Raw genomic sequence first — 19,835 nt, forward strand, 5'->3', positions numbered from 1 at the left:
TGAGCCCATTTTGGGGCCTCGTGCTGCACATGGGTCTAGTGCAAAAACCCAGTGTCAGGCAATACTGGAGTGGGGACGTCCTCTACCTGACCCCACTCTATGACACGTCTCCGGTTTGAGGCCATCCGGAAATGTCTGCATTATTCAGATAATGCAGCATTTCCCCCCCGAGGTGATCCTGCCCATGACCGTCTGTATAAGATACGGCCGGTCATCGATCACTTCGGGGCCAAATTTGAGCAGGCCTACGTACCTGGAAGGGAGATCGCGGTTGATGAGTCTCTCGTTGCGTTCAAGGGGAGACTCAGTTTCCGCCAATACATTCACACTAAGCGGGCGAGGTATGGCGTGAAGCTGTACAAAATTTGTGAGAGTACCTCAGGGTATACTTACAAATTTTGTGTGTACGAGAGGCGAGATTCCCGTATTAAACCCCCAGAATGTCCCCCCACTCTGGGTGTTAGCGGGAAACTCGTGTGGGACCTTATGTACCCACTGCTAGATAAGGGTTACCACTTGTACGTAGATAACTTTTATACTAGCATTCCCTTGTTCAGGTCCCTTGCCGCCAGATCTCCGTTCACTTGTGGGACCGTGCGGAAAAATCAACGCGGCCTCCCTGCCCATCCCCTCCAGGTACCTATCCCCAGGGGTGAGACCCGTGCCCTTACTAGTAGAAACCTTTTGCTGGTAAGGTATAAGGACAAGAGGGATGTCATTGTACTGTCCACAATCCATGGTAACAGCACCACCCCCGTCTCTGTGCGAGGTACCGCGGCAACGGTCCTCAAGCCCGATTGTATCGTCGACTGCAATCGATATATGGGAGGAGTTGATCTCTCTGATCAAGTCCTCAAGCCATATAATGCCATGCGCAAAACCCGGGCATGGTACGAAAAAGTTGCGGTCTACTTGGTACAGGTTGCCTTGTACAACTCTTTTGTACTATCCCGAAGCGCTGGCAGCACAGAGACATTCCTCCAATTCTATGAGGCAGTCCTCAAGGACCTGATTTTTTCAGACCGGGAAAGAGCAGGCCGGAGTACCTTGGGATTTGGAGGCGCCCCGGATCGTCCCTGGCCAACATTTTCCAGGTGTGGTCCCCCATACTGGAAAGAAGGGACAAACCCCAAAAATATGCAGAGTGTGTCACAAGAGGGGGATATGGAAGGAATAGTTTTACAACATCTGGAGGGCCGCAGTTTGAGGATGCCTGCTTAGTGTTTCCAAAGTCTGAGAGCCATACATATAGGGCATCGCCGTGTCCGTAAAAATCTTCTCTATAAAAATAACATGCAACTCACCTAACATCATAAAAAGTGTAATTGCGAGCGATCAAAATGTCATATGCACCTCCAATTAGTGCCAATAAAACCGCCATCTCATCCCGCATTTGATAGTCGCCCAACAAAAAAAAAAAACTGTAGCTCCCAGGCTATGGAGATACTAAAATAATTTTTTTTTGTTCCTAAAATGATAATATAGTGTAAAATCTAAATAAATTTTAAAATGTAGACATATTAGGTATCGCCGCGTCCGTAAGAATCTGCCCTATAAAAATAACATTTGACCAAACCCCTTGGATGAACAGCTTTAAAAATATAAAATAAAAACAGTGCCAAAATACAATTTTTTGGGCAAAATTTCCATTTGAATCCTTTTTTTCCGGTAATAAAGCAAGGGTTAACAGCCAAACAAAACTAAATATTTATTGCCCTGATTCTGTAGTTTGCAGAAACACCCCATATGTGGTCATAAATGGCTATATAGCCACATGGCAGGGCATAGAACGAAGGGAACGCCATATGGTTTCTGGAAGGCAGATTTTGATGGACTGGTTTATTTACACCATGTCCCATTAGAAGCCCCCCTGATGTAGCCTAGACTAGAAACTCCAAAAAAGTGACCCCATCTAAGAAACTACACCCCCAAGGTATTCAAAAGTTACTTTACAAACTTTGTTAACCCTTTAGGTGTTCCACAAAACTAAATAGCGAATGTAGAAACAATTTTAGAATTTAAATTTTTTGTTACCTTGCCTCAAAAAAGTGTAATATAGAGCAACCAAAAATCATATTTACCCTAAAATAGTCCCAAAACAACAACCACCTTATCCCGTAGTTTCCTAGATGGGGTCACTTTTATGGAGTTTCTACTCTAGAGGTGCATCAGGGGGCTTGAAAGGGTACATGGTGTAAACAAAACCAGTCCTGCAAAATCTGCCTTCCAAAAACCATATGGCGTTTCCCTTCTTCTATGTCCTCCCGTTTGGCCAAACAGTAGTTTACGACCACATATGGGGTGTTTTTGCAAACTACAGAATCAGGGCAACCCATATTGAGTTTTGTTTGGCAGTTAACCCTTACTTTATTGCTGGAAAAAATGGGTTCAAATGGAAAATTTTCCAAAAAATAGAAATTTCTAAATAGTTTCTCCATCTGCCATTAACTCTTGTGGAACACCTAAAAGTTTAACAAAGTTTGTAAACCCAGTTTTGAATACCTTGAGGGGTGTAGTTTCTTAGATGGGGTCACTTTTTTGGAGTTTCTAGTCTAGGCTACATCAGGGGGGGCTTCTAATGGGACATGGTGTAAATAAACCAGTCCATCAAAATCTGCCTTCCAGAAACCATATGGCGTTCCCTTCGTTCTATGCCCTGCCGTGTGGCTATATAACCATTTACGACCACATATGGGGTGTTTCTGCAAACTTACAGAATCAGGGCAATAAATATTTAGTTTTGTTTGGCTGTTAACCCTTGATTTATTACCGGAAAAAAAGGATTCAAATGGAAATTTTGCCAAAAATTTTTGTGTTTTGGCACCGTTTTTATTTTATATTTTTAACGCTGTTCATCCGAGGGGTTTGATCAATACCTAATATGTCTACATTTTAAATATTATTTTGATTTTACACTATATTATAATTTTAGGAACCAAAAAAAAATATTTTAGTATCTCCATAGCCTGGGAGCTACAGTTTGTTTTTTTTTGGGCGTCTATCTAATGTAGGGGCTCATTTTTTGCAGGATGAGATGGCGGTTTTATTGGCACTAATTGGGGGTGCATATGACATTTTGATCGCTCGCTATTACACTTTTTGTGATGTTAGGTGACAAAAAATGGCTTTTTTTTACACTTTTTTTTTTTTTTTTTTTTTTTTTAACGCTGTTCATCCGGGGTGAGGATGCCTGCACTAAAACTAATATTTTTGGGGAAATTTTTTTTTTCCGTGTCTCCAAAGTCTGAGAGCCATAGTTTTTTATGTTCTCTAAGGGACTGTTGGGGATTATAAAAATGTAGTACTCCATGGAAGTGTGATACTCCCTGAAGCAATCGATAACGCAGAGGCCCGGATGATCGGGGCACGTGTCACATTGAGTGATGGTGTCCTTCTGTATCCCCCTCCTGCGACACACTCTGCACTTTTTTTGGGTTCGTCCCTTCTTTCCAGTATGGGGGACCACACCTGGAAAATGTTGGCCAGGGACGATCCGGGCGCCTCCAATTCCCGAGGTACTCCGGCCTGCTCTTTCCCGGTCCGAAAAGATCAGGGCCTTGAGGACTGCGTCATAGAATTGGAGGAATGTCCCTGTGCTGCCAGCGCTTCGGGATAGTACAAAAGCGTTGTACATGGCAACCTGCACCAAGTAGACCGCAACTTTTTTGTACCATGCCCGGGTTTTGCGCATGGCATTATATGGCTTGAGGACTTGATCAGAGAGATCAACTCCTCCCATATACCGATTGTAGTCGACGATAAAATCGGGTTTGAGGACCGTTGCCGCGGTACCTCGCACAGGGACAGAGGTGATGCTGTTACCGTGGATTGTGGACAGTATAAGGACATCCCTCTTGTCCTTTTACTTGACCAGCAACAGGTTTCCACTGGTAAGGGCACGGGTCTCACCCCTGGGGATAGGTACCTGGAGGGGGTAGGTAGGGAGGCCGCGTTGATTTTTCCACACGGTCCCACAAGCGGACGTGGATCTGGCGGCAAGGGACCTGAACAAGGGAATGCTAGTATAAAAGTTATCCACGTACAAGTGGTAACCCTTATCTAGCAGTGGGTACATAAGGTCCCACACGAGTTTCCCGCTAACACCCAGAGTGGGGGGACATTCTGGGGGTTCAATACAGGAATCTCGCCCCTCGTACACACGAAATTTGTATGTGTACCCTGAGGTACTCTCACAAATTTTGTACATTTTCACGCCATACCTCGCCCGCTTAGTGGGAATGTATTGGCGGAAACTGAGTCTCCCCTTGAACGCAACGAGAGACTCATCAACCGCGACCTCCCTTCCAGGTACGTAGGCCTGCGCAAATTTGGCCCCGAAGTGATCGATGACCGGCCGTATCTTATACAGACGGTCATGGGCAGGATTACCTCGGGGGGGGGGGGGGGACATGCTGCATTATCTGAATAATGCAGACATTTCCGGATGGCCTCAAACCGGGGGCGTGTCATGGCCATACTGTAGAGTGGGGTCAGGTAGAGGACGTCCCCACTCCAGTATTGCCTGACACTGGGTTTTTGCACTAGACCCATGTGCAGCACGAGGCCCCAAAATGTCCTTATCTCGGGTGCACTGACCGGCGTCCAGCCCCCGGGTCTAGCCAAAAAGGAGCCCGGGTGCTGCGCAACGAACTGTTGGGCATACAGGTTCGTCTGCTCCACTATCAGATTCACAAATGGGTCACTGAAAAAAAAAACTCCATTTCAGTGAACCCCACTGTGGGAATCTGGATTCCTGGATTGCCAACAAAATCCAGAATCTCGGACTCAAAATCCACTGGGGGACACCAGCTAAATTCACCGGCAGGGGGCTCCGGTGGGCTTATTTGGTGGGCCGGGAAACCAGTACGAGCCCCAGGGCGGCTCGTACTAGGGTGGGCCAAAGAGTCTCCGTCGCCTTGGGGGCTCATCGTCATCAGATGATGATGAGGAGGATGCGGATCACAAGAGGAACGTGGGGTCATCCTCATCCTCACTGGGGTTCTCAGAGTCGGAGGCAAGCTGGCCGTATGCCTCCTCCACCGAGAACATCCGGCGGGCCATGGGTATGTGTGTGTGCGTGTGTATGTGCGTGCGTGTAAAACTTTATTGTATGTGCGTGTGTGTGGGGGCACGGGTATTCACGTACTAAAAAGTAAAAAAAAAAAATTGACAAGTGTTAGGGAAAAAAAATGTGGCAGGGTCTCAAAGCTAGAAAACAATAAATTTAGATAAAGTTATATATATATTTTTTTCCTAACTAACCTTCCCTTCTATCCCTGCCTAACGGTGCCTCTCCCTCACTGACTCTAACCTACCTGGAGGGTGATGGGTGCAGGAGGGTGATGGGTGCCGACGACGGGGGATCACAGGAGGACGGTTGTGGACGGTGCAGGTGCTGAAACAGGAAGAGGAGGGGAGAGAGGAGCGCCGGGAGTTTGAATCTCCCGCCTCTCTCCCCGCACCAATCAGCACCTTGGACAGCATCGCCACCCCTAATCAGCACCACGGCCAGCACCGCCTCTCCCAAATGCTCAGACTGTGATTGGTGGTGTGTAATCACACCACCGATCACAGTCCTTTTCCGGTTCATTGATGATGTGACTGCTGACAAAAGCAGCAGGATGAATTCTAAGGTGTTTCGGGCAATATTATCTGCTCATATTCAGCCAAATGCTTCAGAACTCATTGGACGGCGTTTCACAGTGCAGATGGACAATCACTCAAAGCATACTGCAAAAGCAACCAAAGAGTTTTTTAAGGGAAAGAAGTGGAATCTTATGCAATGGCCAAGTCAATCACCTGACCTGAATCCGATTGAGCCTGCATTTCACTTGCTGAAGACAAAACTGAAGGGAAAATGCCCCAAGAACAAGCAGGAACTGAAGACCGTTACAGTAGAGGCCTGGCAGAGCATCACCAGGGATGAAACCCAGCGTCTGGTGATGTCTATGCGTTCCAGACTTCAGGCTGTAATTGACTGCAAAGGATTTGCAACCAAGTATTGAAAAGTGAAAGTTTGATTTATGATTATTATTATGTCCCATTACTTTTGGTCCCTTAACAAGTGGGAGGCACATATGCAAACTGTTGTAATTCCTACACCGTTCACCTGATTTGGATGTAAATACCCTTAAATTAAATATGACAGTCTGCAGTTAAGGGCTCATTCAGACGGCCGTATGCTGTCCGCAAAAATACGGAATGCTATCCGTTTTTTTGCGGATCCGCAAAAAAAATGAAACATGTCCTATACTTGTCCGTGAAAATCAGGACATGGCCCCATTAAAGTCTATGGGTCCGCAAAAATACTGAATGCTATCCGTTTTTTTGCAGATCCGTTTTTTTGCGGATCCGCAAAAAAACGGATAGCATTCAGTATTTTTGCGGACAGCATACGGCCGTCTGAATGAGCCCTAAAGCACATCTTGTTCGTTTCATTTCAAATCCATTGTGGTGGTGTATAGAGCCAAAAATTTTAGAATTGTGTGGATGTCCCAATATTTATGGACCTGACTGTACGTCCTATTAGCCATTCTGCATGGATTTTACATTGTCTTACTGTTAAGAAAATGAAAATACTTAACCCCTTAAGGACTTTCACCTTACGGACTTTTTTTTTTTCAAATCTGACCAGTGTCACTTTAAGTGCTGATAACTTTAAAACGCTTTGACTTATCCAGGCCATTCTGAGATTGTTTTTTCATCACATATTGTACTTCATGACACTGGTAAAATGAAGTAAAAAAAATCATTTTTATTTATAAAAAAATTGCAAATTTACCAAATATTAGTAAAAAATTGCAAATTTCCAAGTTTCAATTTCTCTACTTCTATAATACATAGTAATACCTCCAAAAATAGTTACTACTTTACATTCCCCATATGTCTACTTCATGTTTGGATCATTTTGGAAATGATATTTTATTTTTTGGGGATGTTACAAGGCTTAGAAGTTTAGAAGGAAATCTTGAAATTTTTCAGAAATTTTCAAAAACACAATTTTTAGGGACCAGTTCAGGTCTGAAGTCACTTTGCGAGGCTTACATAATAGAAACCACCCAAAAATGAAACTATACCCCTCAAGGTATTCAAAACTGATTTTAAAAACTTTGTTAACCCTTTAGGTGTTCCACAAAAATTAATGGAAAATAGAGATACAATTTCAAAATTTAACTTTTTTGGCAGATTTTCCATTTTAATAATTTTTTTCCAGTTACAAAGCAAGGGTTAACAGCCAAACCAAACTCAATATTTATGGCTCTGATTCTGTAGTTTACAGAAACACCCCATATGTGATCGTAAACTACTGTACGGGCACACGGCAGGGCACAGAAGGAAAGGAATGCCATACGGTTTTTGGAAGGCAGATTTTGCTGGACTGTTTTTTTTGACACCATGTCCCATTTGAAGCCCCCCTGATGCAAGCCTAGAGTAGAAACTCCATAAAAGTGACCCCATCTAAGAAACTACACCCCTCAAGGTTTTCAAAACAGATTTCACAAACGTCGTTAACCCTTTAGGTGTTTCACAAGAGTTATTGGCAAATGGAGATGGAATTTCAGAATTTAAATTTTTTGGCAGATTTTCCATTTTAATCCATTTTTCCCAGTAACAAAGCAAGGGTTAACAGCCAAACAAAACTCAATATTTATGGCCCTGATTCTGTAGTTTACAGAAACACCCTATATGTGGTCGTAAACAGGTGTACCAGCACACGGCAGGGCGCAGAAGGAAAGGAATGCCATACGGTTTTTGGAAGGCAGATTTTGCTGGACTGTTTTTTTTGACACCATGTCCCATTTGAAGCCCCCCTGATGCACCCCTAGAGTAGAAACTCCAAAAAAGTGGCCCCATTTTAGAAACTACGGGATAGGGTGGCAGTATTGTTGGTACTAATTTAGGGTACATATGATTTTTGGTTGCTCTATATTACACTTTTTGTGAGGCAAGATAACAAGAAATAGCTGTTTTGGCACAGTTTTTATTTTTTGTTATTTACAACATTCATCTGACAGGTTAGATCATGTGATATATTTATAGACCAGTTGTCACGGATGCTGCGATACCTAATATGTATACTTTTTTTTATTTATGTAAGTTTTACACAATGATTTCTTTTTTAAGTAAAAAAAATCATGTTTTAGTGTTTGCATAGTCTGAGAGCCATAATTTTTTTAGTTTTTTGGCAATTACCTTGGGTAGGGTATGATTTTTGCGGGATGAGATGACGGTTTTATTGGCACTATTTTGGGGTGCGTGTGACTTTTTGATCGCTTGCTATTACACTTTTTGTGATGTAAGGGGACAAAAAATGGTTTATTTAGCACAGTTTTTATTTTTAATTTTTTACAGTGTTCATCTGAGGGGTTAGATCATGTGATATTTTTATAGAGCCGGTCGATACGAACGCAGCGATACCAAATATGTATACTTTTTTATTTTATTTATGTAAGTTTTACACAATATAACAGCTTTTTTAAAACAAAAAAAATTATGTTTTAGTGTCTCCATATTCTGAGCCATAGTTTTTTTTTTTTTTGGGCGATCGTCTCAGGTAGGGGCTCATTTTTTGCGGGATGAGGTGACGGTTAGATTGGTACTATTTTGATGGGAAAACGCCAACATAGCTTGCTGTTGTACTTTTTGTGATGTAAGGTGACAAAAAAATGGTTTATTTAGCACAGTTTTTATTTTTTATTTTTTACGGTGTTCATCTGAAGGGTTAGGTCATGTGATATGTGTTTAAAACCGGTCGATACGGACGTGGCGATACCTAATATGTATACTTTTTTCCCCCCCCTATTTTTTACCAATTTTTTTCAAACTTCATTTGGGGACAATGACGTTTTTGTTCATTTTTACTTGAAACTTTTAATTTTTGGGGGGGAAAACTTTTTTTTTTCAACTTTTTTTTTTCACTTAAATTTTTGTCCCACTTTGGGACTTGAACTTTTGGGGGTCTAATCCTTTACAATGCATTCCAATACTTCTGTATTGGAATGCATTGGCTGTATGAGTAATACTGTGTGTATTACTCATACAGCTTCCGGCCTGTGAGATTCAGGGGGCTGGATCTCACAGGCTCTTCACCGGAAGGCATCACGCTGCCTTCCATGCCATCGGGTTCCCCCCACAGCCCCATGGGGACCCGGTGGCACCGCCGACCCCCGCCGCACCAGGTAAAAGCCGCAAACCGCAGGTCTGAATTGACCTCTGGTTTGCGGCGATCGCCGACATGGGGGGGTCACGGGACCCCCTCGCGAATTTAGCCGTGGTGCCTGCTTAATGATTTGAGCAGGCACCGTTTTCTGATCACCGCCCGGCAGCGGTGATCGGAACTATAGATGACGTACCGGTACGTCATGGGTCCTTAAGGACTCGGGAACCATGCTGTAGCGGTACGTCATGGGTCCCTAAGGGGTTAAAAATTACTTTACTATAAATATATTTTCAAATACCTTTCATTAGTTATAATGGCTCGTTTTGTCTGGGGAGCAATCATTAGGAGAAATAAAATGGCAGCTATCCTATTAGTGCACACAAAACCTGTCCTAATCACACAGCAGGACAAGTTACCTCACAACAATGAGCTAAAGAGCTGCCTCATCCTCCTCTCTTATTATGATCCTGAATACAGCTGGATAAGATCTTTGGCTGAATCTCTTTAGGAATGGAGTTCATGAGGAGACATGAAATACAGAGAGGAGGGTGGGGGTAAACTTGTATGCAGTCTGTGACATCACCACAGTCTGTCCTCTCTGTCTTCTCTGTACTTCATGTCTCATCATAAACTCCTTTTCTACAGATATTCAGCTGAAGATCTTATTAAAAACTGTATTCAGGATCAAAATCCATGACAAGTAGGAGAGGAGGATGAGGCAGCTATTTACCTCAGTGTTGTGAAGTAATTTGTCCTCCTGTGTGATTAGGACAGGTTTTGTGTGTACTAATAGGACGGCAGCCATTTTATTTCTCCTGATGATTGCTCCCTAGACAAAATGAGCTATTATAAATAATAAAAGGTATTTGGGAATATATTTACATTACAGTAATAAGTATTAAGTATTTTCATTTTCTTAATTCCCGGAGAACCTCTTTTAATAGGGAAATAAAATTAACAAATATATGTCATAATTGCCGTTCAGCGGTGAAGTTACATTGTACTACATCCATTTGCGGGGTGTATTAATAGGAAAGCTATGTACGTCCTGTTAGCCGTTCTGTGGTGAATTTTGATTGTTATACTTTTTTGGGGGGGTTTATTATTGAAAATAGAAAACGTCTTAATTGCGGTTCTGCGGTGAAGTTACATTGTACTACAGTTATTTACCGGGTGTTTTAATAGGAAATATACCTTCCTCCTAGTAGCCGTTCTGCATTTTATTTTTATTTTTTTTGGGGGGTGTATTAATAGGAAGAAAAAAAAGGAAAAAATATATGTCATAATTGCCGTTCAATGGTGAAGTTACATGGTAGTACAATCATTTACGGGGTGCATTAATAGGAAAGATACGTACGTCTATTAGCCATTCTGCATTGATTTTACATTGTTTTACTTTTTTTAGGGGGTGTATTAATAGGAAAAAAAGGAAAAAATATATGTCATAATTACCGTTCAGCGGTGAAGTTACATTGTACTACAGCCATTTACGAGGTGTATTAATAGGAAAGATACGTACGTCCTGTTAGCCGTTCTTCTGTGAATTGTGCTTGTTATATTGATTTTTCTGGGATGAATTAATAGAAAAAAAAAATATGTCTTAATTGCCTTTCTGCAGTGAAGTTACATTGTACTACAGCCATTTACAGGGTGTTTTGAAAGGAAATAAATGTATGTCCTATTAGCCGTTCTGCTGTGAATTGTGATTGTTATAGTTTTTTTTTGGGGTTGTATTAATAGGAAAAATAATACGTCTTAATTGCCGTTTTGCGATGAAGTTACATTGTACTACAGCCATTTACGAGGTGTATTAATAGGAAAGATACTTACGTCCTATTAGCCGTTCTGCTGTGAATTGTGATTGTTATATTTTTTTGGGGGGGTTATTAATCGGAAAAAATATGTCTTAGTTGCCGTTCTGCGTTTAAGTTACTTTGTACTACATCTATTTACGTGGTGTATTAAAAGTAAATATACATACGTCCTATAAACCGTTCTGCAGTAAATTGTGATTGTTATAGTTCTTTTTTTTGGGGTGTATTAATAGGAAAAATAATACGTCTTAATTGCCGTTCTGCGATAAAGTTACATTGTACTACAGCCTTTTTTGGGGTGTATTATTTTAATTTAATTCTTTTATTATACAGTATGTCAGAAAGACAGATGACAGGCCCTTCAACGGGAATGGGCATATGGGCAGTGGCCAAAATGTTTCTGTCGCAGGCAGAAGTAGCAGCAGAAGAAGGGGGCGTGGCAGCAGGAGTCGCAGCGAGAGGCCTGAGCTCCTGGTGTTATCTAGCGGCCGTGTCTTGACCAGCAACCCAGCACCCAGCGGTGCTTGAATGGTTGTATCACGGAACAGCGGATGTGAACCCAGTGTGCCACTGACTAGCAATACTCCAGAGGGGCGTGACTAAGCAACTACCCAGATTTCACTAGAGCCTCAGATGGTGAGGATAGGCTTGACCATTGGTAGGTGCAAGGGGCTTCTCTGGAGCGTAAACCAGTCAGTGACAGCTGGTCCAGGCAGGCCAGGAGGTACCTGCGAATGTACCGACAGTAAAGACGTAGTAAACTAGGCAGGGTCATGACCAGGAGCAACAAGACAAGCTTGCTGAAGTGCTGATTTTTATAAGTGCATTGGAGATATTTAGGAGACTAACTTAGTCTAACTCAGAGATTTTCCACTGTAGCAGAACTTCAGTGGTGTTTCTGGTGGATACTCAGACACTGTGTTTCAAAATAGGTAAGGAATTTGTTAGACAGGTTATCACTATTGTCTTATTGCAAATAAGCATAGTCGAGTAAGGTGTTAAATTGCTGTTGGGGGAGGAGCTTTTGTGGGAGTGTGTGTTTATATAGCAACATAGTATTAGCTTGCCTAATTATAGCTTGCTGAATTTTCAAAGTGCTGATTTTTATAAGTGCATTGGAGATATTCAGGAGATACTCAGGAGGTAATCTGGAGGTGTATACAATCCAAACAAGTAAGATTTGTTTGTTTAAAATCTTTCCCCTCTTTACAATGGCAGACCTGGTTCTGTGCAGCAATTCTTGTGCTTTTATTTCAGGTTCCACTCTTCGGAGGTTTGGATACTGTCTGATCTGTAGACAGCTCTCCCTAATGCAGCAGGAAATGCCTTTTTGAAATATGAGATTTGTAAATTAACCGTTAAACAAACTCAGGCTGAGAACGTTGCAATGCCACTGCCACAGAGGCCCCCTAGAAATGGAAGATGGGTTACTGCAGGTTCTGGAAGACTGAGAGTTGTGGATAGAAGACATGTCCCACAGTCTGTGGCTCTCCATAATTCATTTGCAGCACTTTCAGAGTGCAAGAGCAACATGGAGGATGGCTCAAGCACAGTGAGTGAGGAACAATCATCTCCCATGCCTAAAGTATGCAAGACTGCAGCCAAAGACAAAAAGGAGAAGGTGAGGACTTATAGTAAGCAGCTGTTGGTGGGCGATTCCATCATAAGAGGTGTGAAGTTTGAGGAGAATGGTGTTGTGAGATGTCTCCCTGGTGCTACCACTAGCAGGGATAGACAACGGATTCTTAATATTGTTAGGCAAGCAAAGCAGGAAAGGGAGGTGGATGTTATTGTCCATCTTGGGACAAATGATCTGGCTTGCAATGAGGTTTCAAAGGTGAAAGAAGCTTTTCACACACTTGGAAAGGATATACGGGAGGTTGCATCAACTGTTTCATTCTCTGTAGTTTTGCCTGTGCATAACCTTCAGCATGACAGGAAGATGCACATTAAGGAATTCAATGTATGGCTTGGTGAATGGTGTCTGAACCAAGGGTTTGGCTTTGTGTCTCATGTTAGCTCTTTTTGGAATGGAAAATAACTGTACAAGAAAGATCGTTTGCATCTTTCTCTCAAGGGAACGAATGTCCTTGGTGAACAGTTCCAAGTATTTGCTAAGGAGCATTTAAACTAGGAAAAGGGGGCAAAAGAGTGAAAATCCAGCAGTCCAACTGCCGCCTGGAACAATGCCAGAAGATGCCAGTAGCACAAAGGTTAAGAAATGACAAGCTCAGATTCTTATCTACAAATGCTCGCAGTTTAGGGAATAAGATCAATGAACTTGAGGCTATAATGGCATCTGAGACGTGGTTCAATGGGAGTAATGACTGGGATATAACAATACCAGGGTTCTCTCTATACAGGAAAGACAGAAAAGGCAAGAAGGGGGAGGGGTGGCCCTGTATGTGAAAGATAGCATAAAATCTAATTTAATACACGTTAGTGAGAACAATTTAGAGTCAGTTTGGGTTACCTTGCAGCTTGATAATCATAAGGTAACTCGTGTAGGTGTGATATATAGACCACCTAGCCAAGTCAAAGAATTAAATGATCTACTAGTTGAGGAAATAGCTAAAATGACATTGAAGGGGGAAGTTATCATTATGGGAGACTTCAATCTTCCTGATGTAAACTGGAAAACCAAAATAGCTAGTTCTGCCAGGAGTACAGATATTCTAAATTCCCTACTGGGATTATCTCTACAGCAAGTAGTTGAGGAGCCAACCCGGAAGGAGGCCATTTTAGATTTAGTATTCACAAATGGGAATTTGGTATCTGATATTACTGTAGGGGAAAGCTTGGGATCTAGTGATCACCAGTCAGTGTGGTTTACTATAAGTACAGTGACTGAGTCACACCACACAAAAACAAAAGTTTTAGATTTTAGAAAAACTGACTTTTCTAAAATTAGATTAGTGGTATACGAGTCCCTATCAGATTGGAACAGTTTCATTGAAGTCCAGGAGAAATGGGACTACTTAGAAGTGGCACTATTGAAGGCAACATAAAATTGCACTGTGATACTCAGCAGAAGTGGCCAAAATCATTAAAAACAAAAAGATAGCATTTAGGAATTTTTAAAAAAAAACTAAACGAGGGTGACAGGCAAATTTATAAGATTAGACAGAGAGGCCAAACAAGTTATAAGAGCTTCTAAAGCACAGGCAGAAGAGAAATTAGCTCAGTCAGGGAAAAAAAGCGATAAGGCATTCTTCAGATACATAAATGAAAAAAGGAAACTAAAACAAGGAATTACAAAATTAAAAACAAAAGAAGGAAGGTATATGGAAGAAGATAAAAAGCTAGCTGACTGCCTCAATGAATACTTCTGTTCAGTTTTTACAAAGGAAAATGATGGAAAAGGACCTTAGTTAGGAAAGAAGACTAATTAATCTTTTGATGCATGTGTCTTTACAGAGGAAGAGGTTCTAAGTCAGCTGTCTAAAATTAATACAAATAAGTTACAGGGGCCTGATGGGATACACTCAAAGCTATTAAAAGAGCTCAGCGGTGAACTAGCAAAACCATTAACAGATTTATTTAACCAATCACTGGCAACAGGAGTCGTTCCAGAAGATTGGAAATTAACAAATGTTGTGCCCATTCACAAGAAAGGTAGTAGGGAGGAATCGGGCAACTATAGGCCAGTAAGCCTGACCTCAATAGTGGGGAAATTAATGGAAACCATACTTAAGGAAGGGATTGTGGAACATCTAAAATCCCATCGATTGAAAGATAAAAAAACAGCATGAGTTTACTTCAGGGAGATCATGTCAAACTAATCTTATAGATTTTTTTGATTGGGTGACTAAAATAATAGATGGTGGAGGTGCAGTAGACATCGCTTATCTAGACTTTAGTAAGGCTTTTGATACTGTCCCACATAGAAGGCTTATCAATAAATTGCAGTCTTTGGGCTTGGACTCCCATATTGTTAAATGGACTAGTCAGTGGCTGAGGGACAGACAACAGAGGGTTGTAGTCAATGGAGTATATTCAGACCATGGTCTTGTTACCAGTGGGGTACCTCAGGGATCTGTTCTGGGACCCATATTGTTTAATATCTTTATCAGCGAAATTGCAGAAGGCCTCGATGGTAAGGTGTGTCTTTTTGACACAAAGATTTGTAACATGGTTGATGTTCCTGGAGGGATACACCAAATGGAAAAGGATTAAGAAAAACTAGAGGAATGGTCAAAAATCTGGCAACTAAAATTTTATGCTGATAAGTGCAAGATAATGCACCTGGGGCGTAAAAACCCAAGAGCAGAATATAAAATCAGTGATACAGTCATAACCTCAGTATCTGAGGAAAGGGATTTAGGGGTCATTATTTCAGAAGACTTAAAGGTAGGCCGACAATGTCATAGAGCATCAGGAAATGCTAGCAGAATGCTTGGGTGTATAGGGAGAGGAATTACCAGTAGAAAGAGGGAGGTGCTCATGCCGCTCTACAGAGCACTAGTGAGACTTCATTTGGAGTATTGTGCTCAGTTCTGGAGACCATATCTCCCAAAGGATATTGATACTTTGGAGAGTGTTCAGAGAAGAGCTACTAAACTGGTACATAAATTGCAGGATAAAACTTACCAGGAAAGATTAAAGGACCTTAACATGTATATCTTGGAAGAAAGACGAGACAGAGGTTTCACACTTATATGATAGAAACTTTTAAATACATAAAGGGAATCAACAAGGTAAAAGAGGAGAGAATATTTAAAAGAAGAAAAACTGCTACAAGAGGACATAGTTTTAAATTAGAGGGGCAAAGGTTTAAAAGTAATATCAGGAAGTATTACTTTACTGAGAGAGTAGTGGATGCATGGAATAGCCTTCCTGCAGAAGTGGTAGCTGCAAATACAGTGAAGGAGTTTAAGCATGCATGGGATAGGCATAAGGACATCCTTCATATAAGATAGGGCCAGGGGCTATTCATAGTATTCAGTATATTGGGCAGACTAGATGGGCCAAATGGTTCTTATCTGCCAACACATTCTATGTTTCTATGAACCTGAGGATGATGCAGAGACATAGTCAGGACGAGCAAAGTGTCAAGGCAGGTGGCACAGGAGCAAGGTCAGACAATCCGGGTTGGCAACAGGAGAGGCGATACAAGCAGACAGGGATAGGAGATAGAACGAAGTCCAGGAACGAAGCATGAAGTCAGGAACACGAGTGGTAAGCAAGCTCTTTAGCACAAGATTAGGACCTTTTCACTGAGGCGTCTGGCTAGAGGGCTGAGCTACTAAAGTACCTGCAGAAGAGCCAGGATATGTTAATGAGATCACCTGACACAACTCAGCCCCGCCCAGGGAGTGATGCGTACTGCCACAACCAAAGCCGAGTTCAAGCAGTGTTCAGGTTGAATGGAAGTTGTGGAGCGGAATCTTCAAAAGTAATACTAACCACACAGGCAGAATCGAAAGCTGCAGCCAGACAGGGAAGCACAGACCACAATCGCAGATGAGCACGGTGCCCGCAACCGCGGTGGTAAGCAGGGGGACAGCGTCGCACAGAGGACGATGTTATAGGTTGACTCGGTCTTCAACTTCATCCCAAGTGACATTAGACACCCCCAGCTAAGTGTCGGTGGGTTCATCTGACACGACGCTTAGTTGGCATGGCCCGAGAGCATCCCCTGTGCCCCCAACCTGTCTCTGTCATTTTCTGTTCCCTCAACACAAGAAGTATTATATGCCATAGGCTCGGCTCCACTTTTCAGCGAGGACGAGCTACTAGAGGGCAGTCAGCAGCTACTGCCCAGCCAAGATCTGGAGGAGACATCCGCCGCTTCCTCCGGTAGTGATGATAAGAGTCGCTTGGGCGCAGGTGTTGCGAGCGGTCAGGTTCCTGGCCCTGAGACCGTTGAGGGAGACATCAGTGACATGTAGACAGTAGCGGCTGATGATGATGTAGCCGATCGCACTTGGGAGCCAGGTGAAGAAGGGGCTTCATCATCATCAGGAGAAGAGGGTGGCAGCTTGCGCATGAGGCAGCGGCTGAGCCAGCAGTGTGGTAGTGTGGCCATGAGTCAGCAAGGTGGCAGCAGTGGGAGGTTGGAAGCCAAACGTGCCGGTTTAGACCACCCGCTTCACAGGAGCCTTCCTTCCCAGAAACTAGCGGTGCAGGGGTTCACGGAGGCAGCGGTAGCAGGCAGTCAGCGCAGTGTGTTGGGGGAAAATACCATACTCGGCGGACTGGCAGTTTTTTGTTAAGCCCAATGGAGGAGGTAAACATGACCATTTGCCGAATCTGCGGGCAGAAGCCATGTGGGCACCACGGCCCTGCGTCAACACATGCAGTGTCCCCATAAAGTGGCCTAGGAGAACCGTGGTGCTAATTTAGTGGTCCAGCCGGCCGCAACAACCGCTGCATCACCCAGTAGCCCGCACCCCTTTTCCACAAGTCAAGGCTCTACCACCTCAGCTGAAGTGAGCTGTCTGTCCTTCCCATCATTTACTGGTCCTGATGCTCCTTTATTCTCATCCTCCTACTCCTTATCAGTCATTTCGTCAGCAATCAATCACCAAAGCGATTGTCAAGTGTCAGGACTTGAACCCAGCTCCTGTTCTGAACTTATGCCTAGTCCCTGTGTCTCAAGTTTTGGTTCCCGCCTCCCTGGTTTGCTCCACCCTGTTCCATGATTGAACTTCCTATTTAAGCCCAGCCTTGCACTTCCTGCCTTGCAAGATTATTGTGCTCCCAGCCTGTAATCAAGCTACTCTCTCCTGCTTGCTGACATTATCCTGTGCATCGACCACTGGCTTCCTCCTGACTACGTTACCTCAGGTAGTTGGTATAAAGACTCCGAACCAGACCCGGATCATTACAGAATAATCTCACCCAAAAATGGAGTCTGTTGTGACCACTTTGAGGCAACAAGTGGCTGAGCTTCAAGAATTTGGTTCTACTTACCAAGAAAATTTTTCTAAGTTATAAACCCTGGTGCTGGATCAACAACAAGAAATAATTGAACTGCAAAAACAACTTCTGGATATGCGCAACTCAGGTTTAGATTTAAATACCCGTATGCCTCTGCCATCAAAGTTCAATGGGGATCATCACCAGTACCGAGGATTCCTTAATCAATGCCACATATATTTTCAAATGCAACCAGCTCCTTTTACAAGTGACAGGAAAAAAGTGCTATTTATCATCAATCTTCTGACAGATGAAGCTCTTACATGGGCCTCCCCTTATGTGGAAAAGAACTGTGCCCTCCTCAATGATTTAGATAGCTTTATCACTGCTATGGATCAAGTTTTGGATGACCCTAATCGTTGTGCCACAGCTGTGACCAAATTGAATAATCTTTGACAAGGACGTCCCTCAGTTGCTGAATACACAGCGGAATTTTGACGTTGGGTAGCTGATAGTGATGAGCGGCAGGGGTCATATTCGAATTCGCGATATTTCGCAAATATTTTGTAGAATATTCGTCGAATATTCGCGAATTCCAATATTTTTTATATTCTACGATTTTCTACTCGAAAAATCGGCAAGGTAATGATCGCGTAATATACGAATTTCTCATAATGCGTATTTTTAGAATGCAAATTTTTATTGCGAATTTTTCCACTAACAACTATTAGACAAAGAAGATAATAGAAAAACCAAAAAAGGGGGTCAGTCAGCACATACCAAACCGCAGAAGCACATTGCTATGGCAGGGAACAACATTGAAAGACAGAAACATGCAATGCGACAATTATTTGCAATATAGAGTACAAAATTGCATAATAATAACAAGTGCTACACTATAAGTGCGAGATACTTGGCAAATCGTTTTGTACAAAATTATTTGAGCCCGTCTGCCGAGCGTCAAGGCGATCTCTGTTAGACGGGTTCCTACGCTAAATTCTACCTGGTAGGTGCCATGACGGCTACCATACACTTCAGGGAGTGTAGGTTCCACATTCCTATGCTAAATTTTACCTGTTAGGTGCCATGACGGCTACCATACACTTCAGGGAGTGTAAGTTACACAGCAGGCCCACTCCACGACATCACCGGCGCCAAATGGCTACCAAGGACTGCAGTGAGAGTCCACAAACTATCCCACTCCTGGTGCCATGGCTTCAGTGAGTGAAGGGGAGCAGGCCTGACTATGTACTAACACTAATTAAAATCAGCCTATAGGGCAGACAGGGTGGTCAGGATTGCATGACTGAGGAGGCAGCCACACCTCCAGTATAAACTGCAAAGAAAAACCAAAAAAGGGGGTCAGTCAGCACATTCCAAACCGCAGAAGCACATCGCTATGGCAGGGAACAACATTGAAAGACAGAAACATGCAATGCGACAATTAACTGCAATATAGAGTACAAAATTGCATAATAATAACAAGTGCTACACTATAAGTGCGAGATACTTGGCAAATCGTTTTGTACAAAATTATTTGAGCCCGTCTGCCGAGCGTCAAGGCGATCTCTGTTAGACGGGTTCCTACGCTAAATTCTACCTGGTAGGTGCCATGACGGCTACCATACACTTCAGGGAGTGTAGGTTCCACATTCCTACGCTAAATTTTACCTGTTAGGTGCCATGACGGCTACCATACACTTCAGGGAGTGTAGGTTACACAGCAGACCCACTCCACGACATCACCGGCGCCAAATGGCTACCAAGGACTGCAGTGAGAGTCCACAAACTATCCCACTCCTGGTGCCATGGCTTCAGTGAGTGAAGGGGAGCAGGCCTGACTATGTACTAACACTAATTAAAATCAGCCTATAGGGCAGACAGGGTGGTCAGGAGTGCATGACTGAGGAGGCAGCCACACCTCCAGTATAAACTGCAAAGAAAAACCAAAAAAGGGGGTCAGTCAGCACATACCAAACCGCAGAAGCACATCGCTATGG

The sequence above is a fragment of the Bufo bufo genome, chromosome 5 (assembly GCF_905171765.1).
Source record: "Bufo bufo chromosome 5, aBufBuf1.1, whole genome shotgun sequence".
Classification (NCBI taxonomy): Eukaryota; Metazoa; Chordata; class Amphibia; order Anura; family Bufonidae; genus Bufo; species Bufo bufo.